Source organism: Macaca mulatta, chromosome 2, assembly GCF_049350105.2.
Source record: "Macaca mulatta isolate MMU2019108-1 chromosome 2, T2T-MMU8v2.0, whole genome shotgun sequence".
Taxonomy (NCBI): Eukaryota; Metazoa; Chordata; class Mammalia; order Primates; family Cercopithecidae; genus Macaca; species Macaca mulatta.
Genome location: NC_133407.1, coordinates 14,854,581 through 14,867,377, shown reverse-complemented (window position 1 = coordinate 14,867,377; position 12,797 = coordinate 14,854,581). Strand labels below are relative to the sequence as shown.

Sequence of the window (12,797 nt, the reverse complement as noted above, 5' to 3'; positions counted from 1 at the left end):
ACCACATTTCTATCATTCACAGAATATATTAACTGTATCCTTTCTGACACTTTTATATTCATATACAAATTTCCTTCAGAGTGAAATGGGATAACACTGATAGCCCTTTTTTTTTGTTTGCTTTTCTTTCCCTTTCCAATATATTGTGCTATGACTCATTCTTAAATTTGTGACTTAGAGAACTGGGGAAGGGAGGAGGGTCACTGTCATATTGCCTTTAGTTGCCAAATGTTCTTCACTGACTTACCCATATATATCTGTCACAATTTCATTTCCTAAAACCTTACTTAAGCCTTGGTCCTCATTGTGGTCATTTCTTACCAGTAAATTAAAGATACAGGTACTTTTTGAAATAAATCATTGGCTTATTTCAGTAAGGACTAACTAAAAAATTTTTTTAGTTGAAATCTCCTCTAAGAATTCATTATAATAGGATTTCTAAACCTTAACATCACCTCCTACTTCCAGTAAATTCAACAAATACAACTATTTACATATCTGAAAGCATTTCACTTCAAAGACACAGGTCTCTTTATCCTACAGAGTAGTATATTCTGGAGGGTTGGACAGACACCAAGCAGGTTGCCCACACACAATAGGTGGACATGAGATAGAAGGAAGCATTGGAATTGGAGGCTGGAACCTCAGAAAGGAGGCCGGGCATGGTGGCTCATGCCTATAATCCCAGCACTTTGGGAGGCCAACCAGGGCAGATCACCTGAGCTCAGGAGTTCAAGACTAGCCTGGCCAACATGGCAAATCACATATCCCTAGTAAAAATACAAAAATCAGCTGGGTGTGGTGGCACATATCTACAGTACCAGCTACTAGGGAGGCTGAGGCACAAGAATCACTTGAACCTGGGAGACGCAAGTTGCAGTGAGCCAAGATCCTAACACTGCAAACTCCAGCCTGGGTGATGGAGCAAGATTTTGTCTCAGAAAAAAAAAAAAAAAAGGAAAGAAAGGAGAGGATTTCGGAGTGCTGTCTGAGAAAAAGCAGAACAAGACATGAAGGGGCTTAACATTTGGCTATAGAATAGAAGAACAGGAGTAGAAAATTTAGGACAGAAAGCTGAGAAGTGGGCTGGCAAGGAATTAAGGTAAGGCAGGTAATACATGGAGACAGGAATCTAGATGTAAGCAGCTTTAGTGGAAGAGGGGTCAAATGAAATAGTAGGCAAATACAGTAAGAATATGGGAGAAAGGAGGGCAGGGGAAAGGGAGAAGGGGTCAGAGTAGAAGGTATCACCCAAAGGTCTTTTGGGACTGGGTTGGGCTAAGATAGACACAGAGAGGAGATGATTACCTCACAGCATTAACCTTGCTGCCAGTTCTTCAGTAACTCTATACACTCTTCCTATGACTGTTGTACTCTCCTCAGTCACTCTTTCCTTCTAATGCTTCTCACTTTACCAACTTTCAAGTAAAATTAACATCTGACTTTTGTTTATTTATTAAAAATATTTTAGTCACCTGTTCAAAACTTTATAAAGGATAAGTTCATAACTTATCTTTAAAGCAAACAAAACAACAAACACAGTATAATTTTCTACGTGGCCCTCACAGAATCCCTCCAACCCCATCATTAAACTCTATACACTTATTTTAGAAAAACAAACGCATTTATAATAGATGATTATTGTACATATAATTTGGTGAAAAAAGGAAGAAACAAACAATTTAAGAGCAGAACGAACAGTCTAAGATATTTTAAGTAATTCAGGGGAAGAAATTAGGAAATTCAATGGAAGAAAAATACAACAGAGACTGGATTGTCCAAAAGATTATAAACACAATTTAGGAGGCCTACAAAGCTCTAGGAAGGTTCTGACTTAGGATAAGGATAGAGGCCAGTAAAGCATTAGGAGGTTCTGACTCATAGGGTATGGAGGACATAATTAGGAAAGTAACTCTAACCAAAGTCCAGACTTAAAAGTTTAGAATAAGAATAATAAATCCCAAGTATAACATGAAAGAGACAATTAGGTATCTCAGACTTTATCTTTTTAAAGTAACAGTATTATTGAGATAGAATTCAATACCACAAACTTCGCCTCTAAAGTGTACAATAAAATGATTTTTAGTATATCTGCAGAGTTGTGCAACCAAATAATCCATTTTAGAACATTTTCATCACCCCAAAAAATAACCACATACCCATTAGCAATCCTTCCCCATTTACCCTGATCTCTCCAGTCCTAGGCAAACACTAATCTACTTCCTTTCCCTAAAGATTATATCTAGCCTATGAGTTGCCATATATGGCCATTTCATATAAATGGAATTTTACAATATGTAGCCTTTTGTGACTGGCTTCTTTCATGAATGTTTTCAAGGTTGATGCATGATGTATCAGTCATCCCTGTTATGACCAAATAATATTCCATTGTATGGATTTACTACATTTTGTTTATCCATTCACCAAGTAATGGACATAGGTAGATGTGGGGTATCTCTATTTTTTGGCTATTACAAATAATGTTGTTATGAACACCTGTGTGTAGGTTTTTGTGAGGAATGTTTTCATATCACTTGCATATATGGCTAGGAATGGAATTACTAGGTTATAGATAATTCTATGTTTGACATTTTGAGGAATTACAAACTGTTTCCAAAGTTGCCGCACAACTTTACATTCCCAATAGCAATGTATGAGGGTTCCAATTGCTCTACACCCTCATCAATACTTGTTATTGTCTATCAATTTTTATTTGTCTATCATTGTTTATTTTAGTCATCCTGGGGGTGTATAATAGTTTTGATCTGTATTTTCCTCATGGTTAAATGGTGTTAAACATCTTTTTATGTGCTATTGCCATCTGTATACTCTTCTTGAAGAAATTCAAATATTTTGTCTGTTTTAAAAATTGGGTTATCTGTCCTTTTACTATTGAGTTGTAAAGAGCCCTTTATAATAGTCAAGATACGTGTCTTATATTTGATTTCGGCCAGGTACAATGGCTCATGCCTGTAATCCCAGCACTTTGGGAGGCCGAGGCAGGAGGATCACTTGAGGTCAAAGGTTCAAGACCAGCCTGGTCAACATGGTGAAACCCCATCGGTACTGAAAACACAAAATGTGGCCGGGTATGGTTGTGTGCACCTATAATCCCAGCTACTCAGGAGGCTGAGGTAGGAGAATTGCTTGAAGGGAGGTGGAGGTTGCAGTGAGCCCGAGATCGTGTCACTGCACTCCAGCCTGGGTGACAGAGTGAGACTATCAAAAATTAAAAAATTGATTTGCAAGTATTTACTCCCACAATATGGGTTTTCTTTTACTTTCTTGATGGCATTCCTTGAAGCATAAGTTTTTAATTTTGGTGATATCCAATTTATCTATTTTTTCCATTGGTTGCTTGTGTTTTGGTGTTGTATCTAAGAAACCATTGCCTAGTGCTTTCTAAGAGTTTTATTATTTTGGCTCTTACATTTGGTTCTATAATCCATTTTGAGTTAATTTTTGGGTGTGGAGTGAGGAAGAGTTGCAAATTCATTCTTTTGCACGGGGATATCCAGTTTATAAAGCACCATTGTTGAAAAGACCATTCTTTCCTGCCCTACTGAATGGTCTTGGCATCTTTGACAAAAATCAACAGACCAAAAATACAAGTTTACTTCAGTATAGTTCCAATGATCTATATCTAGTGTTATGCTAGGACCATACTATCAGAACTTACCTTTTAAAATATATTTAATAGAAAAAAATTGTTTAATTTTTTATTATTTTTATTATTTTAAAACTATTTGACTTCACCGGGCGCAGTGGTCCACACCTGTAATCCCAGCACTTTGGGAGGCTGAGGCGGGCAAATCACAAGGTCAGGAGTTCGAGACCAGCCTGGCCAACATAATGAAACCCCATCTCTATTAAAAGTACAAAAAATTAGCCAGGTGTTGTGGCAGGGGCCTGTAATCCCAACCACTTGGGAACCTGGGGCAGGAGAATCGCTTGAACCCAGGAGGCGAAGGCTGCAGTGAGCTGAGATCATGCCATTGCACTCCGGCTCCGGTGACAGTGCGAGACTCCAACTCAAAAAACAAACAAACAAACAAACAAAAAAACAACAACAACAACAAAAAAAACACTATTTGACTTAATGTCTTTATGAACCATACTTAAGTTTAGTTGTTTTAACAAAGAAGAATGGTTCTGATAAAAATTTAAGAGTGGGCAAAAACAAACTTTAACCTTAGCAGGCTATATCAAACAGAAAATTTGGAAACCATAAAGGGAGTTATATTTGAGAATCAAAACTATCCCTTCTAAAAATTAAAGTTAGAATTCGATCACCATAACAAAAGAATACTTGTTTCAAATGAATGTAATATTCAGTATAAACTCTTGGGAATATATGGTAGTGGAAAAAGGGAAATAGTGGAACAATAGTCTGAAGAAAGGTGTAAACCAAAATTAATCTATGCTTTAACTTACAAAAGTTTAAGAACTGTTTAATATGTGTTGTTATTTTGAGGATTCGAAATACTACCTATAAAATAATGAGGCCACAGGCATCAAGAATAGAAAACACTCTGCGTGTTTGAAAAGCAAAGCTCAGGTACCCACACAGAGTCCTTCTCCATTGCCTACTACCTGCTAAAGAAGCATCACCAGGGAGAATGACACAAGCATAGCATGGAAGAAAGAACAATGGACTGGGTGTCAGGAAGCCATCAACCTCCTACTGACTAGCTGTCGCTGCTCTGGGTCTCAGAGTCTTCATCTGCCAAGTGACTACCGACTTAGAGGAGGGAGGAATGGTAAGAACGGCTAGGGGTAATAAGTCATTGGCCTATTTCAGTAAGACCATTAAAGTATTAGCTACTTGCATATGATAAAACCCCTATGAGGTTAATTCTGATGAGAAGAAACTCAAATAAAGAGTTTCCTCTAACAAGTAACATTACTAACAAAAGATATAAATCAAGAAGAAAGGAAAATTATAGGTCAATGTCATTTTGAGCATAGATGCAAAAATTCTAAGCACATATATGCATACTTAATTTATAACAAAATAAGAAACGAAGAAAGATGTTTTCAAAAAGTAGTGCTGAGTCAAGTGAGTATCCACATGAAAAATTTTTTTACCTGAAGTCTTTAATCATTGTATTTGCCAAAAAACAAACAAACACACAAATCCAAGTGGATTATAGATCTAAATGTGAATAAAACTTTCAAGACAATTACATACAAGAATGTCTTCATACATTAGGGTAAGCAAAGATTTCATAAACGGGGCACAGAAATTTCTACTCATAAAGAAAATGACTAAGAACTACTTTAAAATTAAGAATTTATGTACATCAAAAGGTATCACCAAGAAAGTACAAAAGCTAGTCACAGAGAGAGAGAAGGTACTTGAAGCATACAGCGTTGACAATGGCTTGTGCACAGAACATATAAAAAAGTTCTACAAATCTAAAAAAAAAGGGCAAGAGGCCTGAAAAGAACACTACAAAAGACATCCAAATGGCTGATAAACAGATTAAATCGTGCTCCTCTCTATTTGTAATCAGAAAAATGCATGTTACAACCACAATGAAACACCACACCCATTAAGAACCTAAAATTAGTAAAAATAAGCCTAACAATACAAAATATTGGTGAATATGTAGAATAATGGAAACTTGCAACAGTACCAGTGAGAATATAAATGGAATACAACCACTCTGGAAAACTGTCCATATCAACTAAATGTGAACATCACCTCTGACGTAGCAATTCTACTCTAAGATATATTCCAAAAGAATGAATTAGTATGTACACCAAAAAGCATATACGAGAAAGTTATTAGCAGCATACTCATAAAAACCGTAAATGAAAAATAATGCAAATGTCCATCTTCAGTTTTGAATTCGTAAAGTATAGTCTATTCATACAATGGAAAACGATAAGGCTATCAAAATGAACAACTGTAGCTGGATCCAACAACCCAACACACACACACACACACACACACACACGTAAAAAACATAATTTTTAACAGAAAGAAGGCAGACACAAAGAAGTATATGATTCTATTAATATAAAATTCAGAAACAGTCAAAACTAAACTATGGTGTTAGAAGTCAGGATTGTGGTTACTTTTAGGAAGAGAAGAGGTAAACATTTAAAAGGATTTGAAGTGGCTTCTGGGATGTTGTAATGTTCTACTTCATCTGTGTGGTGGATACTTGCATGGACTCACTTTGTTATAATTCATAGATTTGTATACTAATGATTTGTGCACTTTTCTGTATGGAGTTCCTACCTGAATAAACATTTAAAATATTTTTTTAAAAAGTAATTCCCCCCTCTGATTTCCATATGTAAGAAGCTTGGAAAGTTGCTACTCTGCCCTAACAACAAGTAAAAAGTTAAACAAACTAAAAAATCGACAACTCTTCTTACATTTGTAAGAAAAGGGAGGTCACAGGGCAAACAGCTGCACCAAAAATTAAGAGATGGAGAGATGAAAACAGAGAATCACAACTTACCAGAGCATAACCCATCAGTAGAAACCTCTGTGACTCTGTGAAAACCAGTGTCAGAGTAGGAAAACCTGACCTGTAGTTAACAAATTGCTGGAGGCTCAGAGTGGACAACTATTGAGAGTCAAAAACTCCAGGGGACCCAGTCATCGTGGTGCAGAGGGAGACCACACTTCTTGAGTTTTACCTCCAAGAGTTCAACTTGGTTTTCAGAGTGAGTATCAGTGCAAAATCCTATCATGTTTCCAGCAGGGAGAACCGAAAAAGAACCAATTTGAAATATGTGAGTATTCTGTTCTCCTTAACAATGTCTGACCTTAAGTGAAACTATTTAATTAGACTTAACCTGCTGGGGTTTTATCAGAGCCTAACTGACCTAGGAAAATACCCATCTCCTGCTGCTCTAGTTCTCCAAGTGGAGAAATGGAAATCCCGAACTCCAGTCTACTATACTCTTCCATACCAAAAAAAGGGAAATACATGATTCCCGCCCACTCTAGCTAGCCATCCTGTCCCACCTAAGTGAGGGGAGAGCGGGAAATACTTAACGAACATTTGTGAGTTCACAATCCAGAGGCACAGGCTCACTAAAACAGACCTACTCATAGGACTATAGAACACTTCCTCTACCCCATACCTTACCAACACATTACTAAAGGCCTGTTTCAAGTAGTTCCTTTTACCTGTCACATCATGTTCAGCTATTAAAAAAAAATTACATGGCATTATGAAAGACAAAAAAAAAAAAAAAAACAGAGAGCAAGTATCAGAACCAGACCCAGATATGGAAGGTATGTTGGAATTACCAGACCAGGAATTTTTTTTAAACTATGATTAATATGCTAAGGGCGCCAAAGAATGAGGTAGACAGCAGGCCAAAAAGGAAAAAAAAAAAAAAAGAAAATAGAAAATAGATGGGTAAGAGAGAAAGAAATTCTAACAAAGTACCAAAAAAAATAAAAATAAAAAAGCTGGAGATCAAAAACTTAATAAAATTAAAGAATGTCCTTATTGGGCTTATTACTAGACTGCACACTGCTGTATCTCTGAGCTTGAGGAAATCTCAATAGAATTCTCCAAAACTGAAAAAGCAAGGAAAAAAGAGATTGGAAAACAAAACAGAAGCAACTATCCAAAAACTGTGGGGCATCTATAAAAGGTGTAATATACATGTTAATGGGGATAATAGAACAAGAAAGACAGAACAGAAAAAGTATTTGAAAAAAAGTACTTGAAACAATAATCACTGAGAATTTCCCCAAATTAATGTCAGATACCAAACCGCAGATCCAGGAAGCTCAGAGAACACCAAGCAGAACAAATGACAAAAGAACTACACTTACACATATCATATTCAAACTATAGTAAATCAAAAATAAAGAAAAAAATTCTTGAAGTAACCAGAGGGGAAGAAAACACTACCTATAAGGAGCAAAGATAAAAACTACATCCCATGTCTCCTTGTGCAAGCAAGAAGAAAGTGAAATAAAATATTTAAAGTGTTGAGAGAAAAAACACACTCATCTACAATTCTTTTTAGATTTTCTTTTCTACCAATCTAGAATTCTATACCCAGTAATATTATCCTTTGAAAGTAAAGAATAAAGACTTTCTCAAAAAAAGATTGAAGGAATTTGTTGTCAGTAGTAATGCTTGCAAGAAATGTTAAAAAGAAGTTCTTTAGAGAGAAGGAAAATGATACAGGTCAAAAATTCAGATCTACATAAAGGTATAAATCTAACGAAGTAAGTGTAAGACTTTATGAGGAAAAGTACAAAGCTCTGATGCAAGAAACCAAAAAACAAGAAATAAATTGAGATATATTCCACAGTCATGGATAGGAAGGCTTGATATTTTCAAGATGTCTGTTCTTCCCAACTTGATCTATGGATTCCATGCAATTCCAATCAATATTCCAGCCAAGTTGTTTTGTGGATAAAAACAAAGCAATTTTAAAATTTATAGGGACAGGCAAAAGACCTAGAATAGCTAACACACTATTAAAGGAAAAGAACAAAGTTGTAAGATTGACGCTACCTAACTTACAAAACTACGGGCAGTGTAGCATTAGTGAAAGAAGAGACAAATGGATCAATGGAACAGAATAGAGAGCCCAGAAAGAAAACCACATAAATATGATAAAAATGATCTTTGGAAAAGGGACAAAGTCAATACAATGAAGAAAAGATAGTTTTTTCAAAAAACTGTGCTCAGACAACTGGACATTCACAAAAACATGAATCTAGATACAGACCTACATGCTTTCCCAAAATTAATTCAAATGGATCACAGAATACAAAAAGCAAAACTATGAAACGATTAGAAGATAATATAGTAGAAAATCTAATTGACCTTTGGTTTGGTGATGACTTTTTAAATATAACACCAAAAGCAGGAACCATAAAAGAAATAACTGATAAGCTGAACTTCATTAAAATTAAAACTTTCTTCTCTTTGAAAGACACTGTCAAGAGAATAAGACAAGCCACAGAGTGGGAGAAAATATTTGCAAAAGACATATCTGTTAAAGGACTGCTTCCCAAAGTAAACAAAGAACTCTTAAAACTCAACAATAAGAAAGTTAACAATCCAATTTAAATAGGGGTAAAAGATCTGAACAAACATCTCACCAGAGAAGATATATAGATGGCAAACAAGCATACAAAAAAGTACTCCAAATCATAGGTCATCAGGGAAATGCAAAATTAAAACAAGATACCACCAAATACTTGTTAAAATGGCCAAAACCCAAAACACTGACAAGATCAAATCCTCGTGAGAATGTGAAGCAATAGGAACTCTCCTTCACTGCTGGTGGGAATACAAAATGGTACAAGCACTTTGGAAGACAGTCTGGTAACTTCTTACAAAATTAAACTTACTCATACCATGCAATACAGTGATTGCATTCTTTAGTATTTACCCAAAGGAGACCAAAATGTATGTCCACACAAAGCCTGCAAATTCACATTTTTAGCAGTTTTGTTCATAATTGCCAAAACTAGGAAGCAAATTAGATGTCCCACAGTAGAATGGAAAAACTGTGGTACTTCCAGATAATAGAAAAGTTTTCAACCCTAAAAAGAAATGAGCTATCAAGCCATGAAAAGACATGGAGAAAACTTAAAATATGTATTACTAAGTGAAAGAGCCAATTTGAAAAAGCTACATACTGTATGAATGTAACTACATGGAGATAGTAAAAAGAAGAATGTTGCCAAGGGTTAGGCCAGCGGGAGGAATAAACAGGTGAAACAGTATGGATTTTAAGGCAGTAAAACTATTCTGTATGATACTACAATAGTGGACACATGTCATTATACATCTGTCCAAACCCATAAAATATACACCACCAAGGGTCAACCCTAGTGCAAGCTATAATCTTCGGGTGATAATGATATGTCAATGTAGGTTCATCAATTATAACAAATGTACCACTCTGTTGAGGAATATTGAGAACGGGAGAGGCTAGGCATGTACAGGGACACAGAGTATATGGGAAATCTCTGTATCTTCACTCAATTTTACTGTGAACCAAAAAATTCTCTAAAAATAAAGTCCAGCCAGGCATGGTGGTTCATGTCTATAATCCCAGAACTTTGGGAGGCTGAGGCAGGAGAATTATTTGAGCCCAAAAGTTAAAGACCAGCCTGAACAACATAGGGAGACCCTGTCTCTACAAAAAAATTTTAAAAATTAGCCAGGTGTCGTGGTGTGCACCTGTAGTCCCAGTTACTCAGGAGGCTGAAGTGGGAGGATTGCTTGGGACCAAGAGGTTGAGGCTGCAGTGGACCATGGTCACACCACTGCACTCCAGCCTGGGCAGGAGTGAGACTTTGTCTCAAAAAAATTAAATTAAAATCTATTTAAGAATAATAAAGCTGGGTGCAGTGGCTCATGCCTGTAATCCCAGCACTTTGGGAGGCGGAGGCAGGCGGATCACAAAGTTAGGAGTTTGAGACCAGCCTGACCAACATGGTGAAACCCCCTCTCTACTAAAAATACAAAAATTAGCCAGGCATGGTGGCACATGCCTGTAATCCCAGCTACTCAGGAGGCAGAAGCAGGAGAATTGCTTGAACTTGGGAGGCAGGGATTGCAGTGGGCCGAGAGCACGCCACTGCACTCCAGCCTGGGTGACAGAGCGAGACTCCATCTCAAAAAAAAAAAGAATAAAATAATTTCAATATAAATTTAGAAAAGATATGTATACACACATACACACAAAATACATATGTTAACATCACTTCTTTCTTTCCTCCATAAAATGATGTAGAATTTACTCAAATGGAATTCTTGGTAGTCCTGGAAGTAGAAAATGAATAGATGATCAAGTCAACAAAAAGCTTATTTCTGAGACAATCTTATTACCAGCAAATAATTGGTACTGGCAAACAACTACTGCTAAGAGAGACAACCAAATATGATGAGACACATCATACTAGAACACATCACCACCTATGAAGTTGCCTTGCTCTTCCTGACATCCTCCCACAAAGACCTGTTGAAATCTCTAGATTTAACTACACAATAACAGGATATGAAGAGAAAATAATATGTTAAACCATATCACAGGAAAAGAATTGGCAAACTCCAGAATGGGGGAAACTTCACAGAATAAACCATCAGCTTATTCAACAAATAAAACACAAGGATAAAAGAGTGTTGGAGTACATAAAGGTTTTAAAAGACTTAACAAAACATAATGTAACATACAGACTTTATTTGGACCCTGATTCAACAAACTGTTAAAAGCACATACATATTACTATGGTTTGAATTTGATCCCTCCAAGCCTCAAGCTGAAATCTGATCTCCAAGCCTAATGGGAGGTGTTTGGGTCATGGGTGTGGATCCTTCATGAATAATGTCCTGTCCTCCCTGGGGCAAGGAGGAGTGAATGAGTTCTCCCTAGGTTAGTTCCTATGAGAGCTGGTTGTTATAAAGAGCCTGATTCTTGTTCTCTAGCTTCCTCTCAGGCCAGGTCATCTCTGCAAACACTGCCTCCTCATCGCTTTCCACCCGTGAGTGGAAGCAGTCAGAGGCCCTCAACAGAAGCCTAGCAAATGCTGGCCCGATGCTTCTTGTGCAGCCCCCAGAATCACATGCCAAATAAACCTCTTTTATTTATAAATTACCCAGCCTCAGATATTCCTTTACAGCAACACAAAACAGATTAAGACACACACTTACAGTATTTATGAAACGACTGGAAATTTGAACCCTAACTACATATTTGATATTATAGAATTACATGAAAAAAAAACTTTAGAGCGTGCTGATGGTAGTATTGTTGTGACTGACAAAAATTTTTTTCTTTTAAAAATGTATTGAAATATTTATAAGTGAAATGTCATAACTTGGACTTGCTTCAACATAATACAGCACAAGGGTAAGTAGTTTAGGGTGTAACATAAAAAACTGGATACACACTGATAATTGTTCAAACCCAGTAATAGGTAAATGAAGGTTCATTATTTTATTCCACCTCCTTTAGTATTTGTTTGAAATGCTAAATACCTTAATAAAAAGTTAAAAAAATTCCTTTAGTGAATGCCCTTAAAATTTCATTATGAAGAACAAAAAACTTCAATATGAATATCCTTAATAAAAGTATATAAACTGATAAGTAATAAAGAAAAAAGCCATTGAAAAATGTTTTCTGATACACTAGAAGATTATTTAGCAATCTGATGCCATACTACTCATATATTATTGATTTCTTTTTTATTTGAACATGTTTTAAGAGTAGGTTTTAAGAATAGTGACTAATTTTTTTTTTTAATTTGTCAGTTGTTTGGCTAGAAGTAAGGATAGAAGGGACTTAATGGTTAGTTCTTGAGTGTGAGAGACTGAGTAACAAAGAGCTTAGATTCCCTGCTACAGTCTACCTGCATGTTAACTGTGGGACAGATTGTCAGCTTCCTTTGGTTATTGCTGAAATTGGCTATAAAACATTTTGCAATTGTAAGAACCCTAGAATTGGTTACTTATTAAGCTTTTAAAAAACTGATTCGTGGCCGGGCGCGATGGCTCATGCCTGTAATCCCAGCACTTTGGGAGGCCGAGGCAGGCGTATCACGAGGTCAGGAGATCGAGACCATCCTGGTTAACACGGTGAAACCCCGTCTCTACTAAAAATACAAAAAAATCAGCCGGGCGTGGTGGCGGGCGCCTGTAGTCCCAGCTACTCGGGAGGCTGAGGCAGGAGAATGGCATGAACCCGGGAGGCGGAGCTTGCAATGAGCCGAGATTGCGCCACTGCACTCCAGAATGGGCGACAGAGCGAGACTCCAAAAACAAAGAACAAAAAACTGATTCTCATAC

The 12,797-nt window shown here is 36.6% G+C and overlaps 1 protein-coding gene across 24 annotated transcripts in view; it reads right to left on the bottom strand.

Moving 5' to 3' along the window:
* The window catches only part of CLASP2 (cytoplasmic linker associated protein 2), a 217,789-nt gene that overhangs the window by 173,324 nt on the left and 31,668 nt on the right, over window positions 1–12,797 (bottom strand). The window lies entirely within an intron of this gene.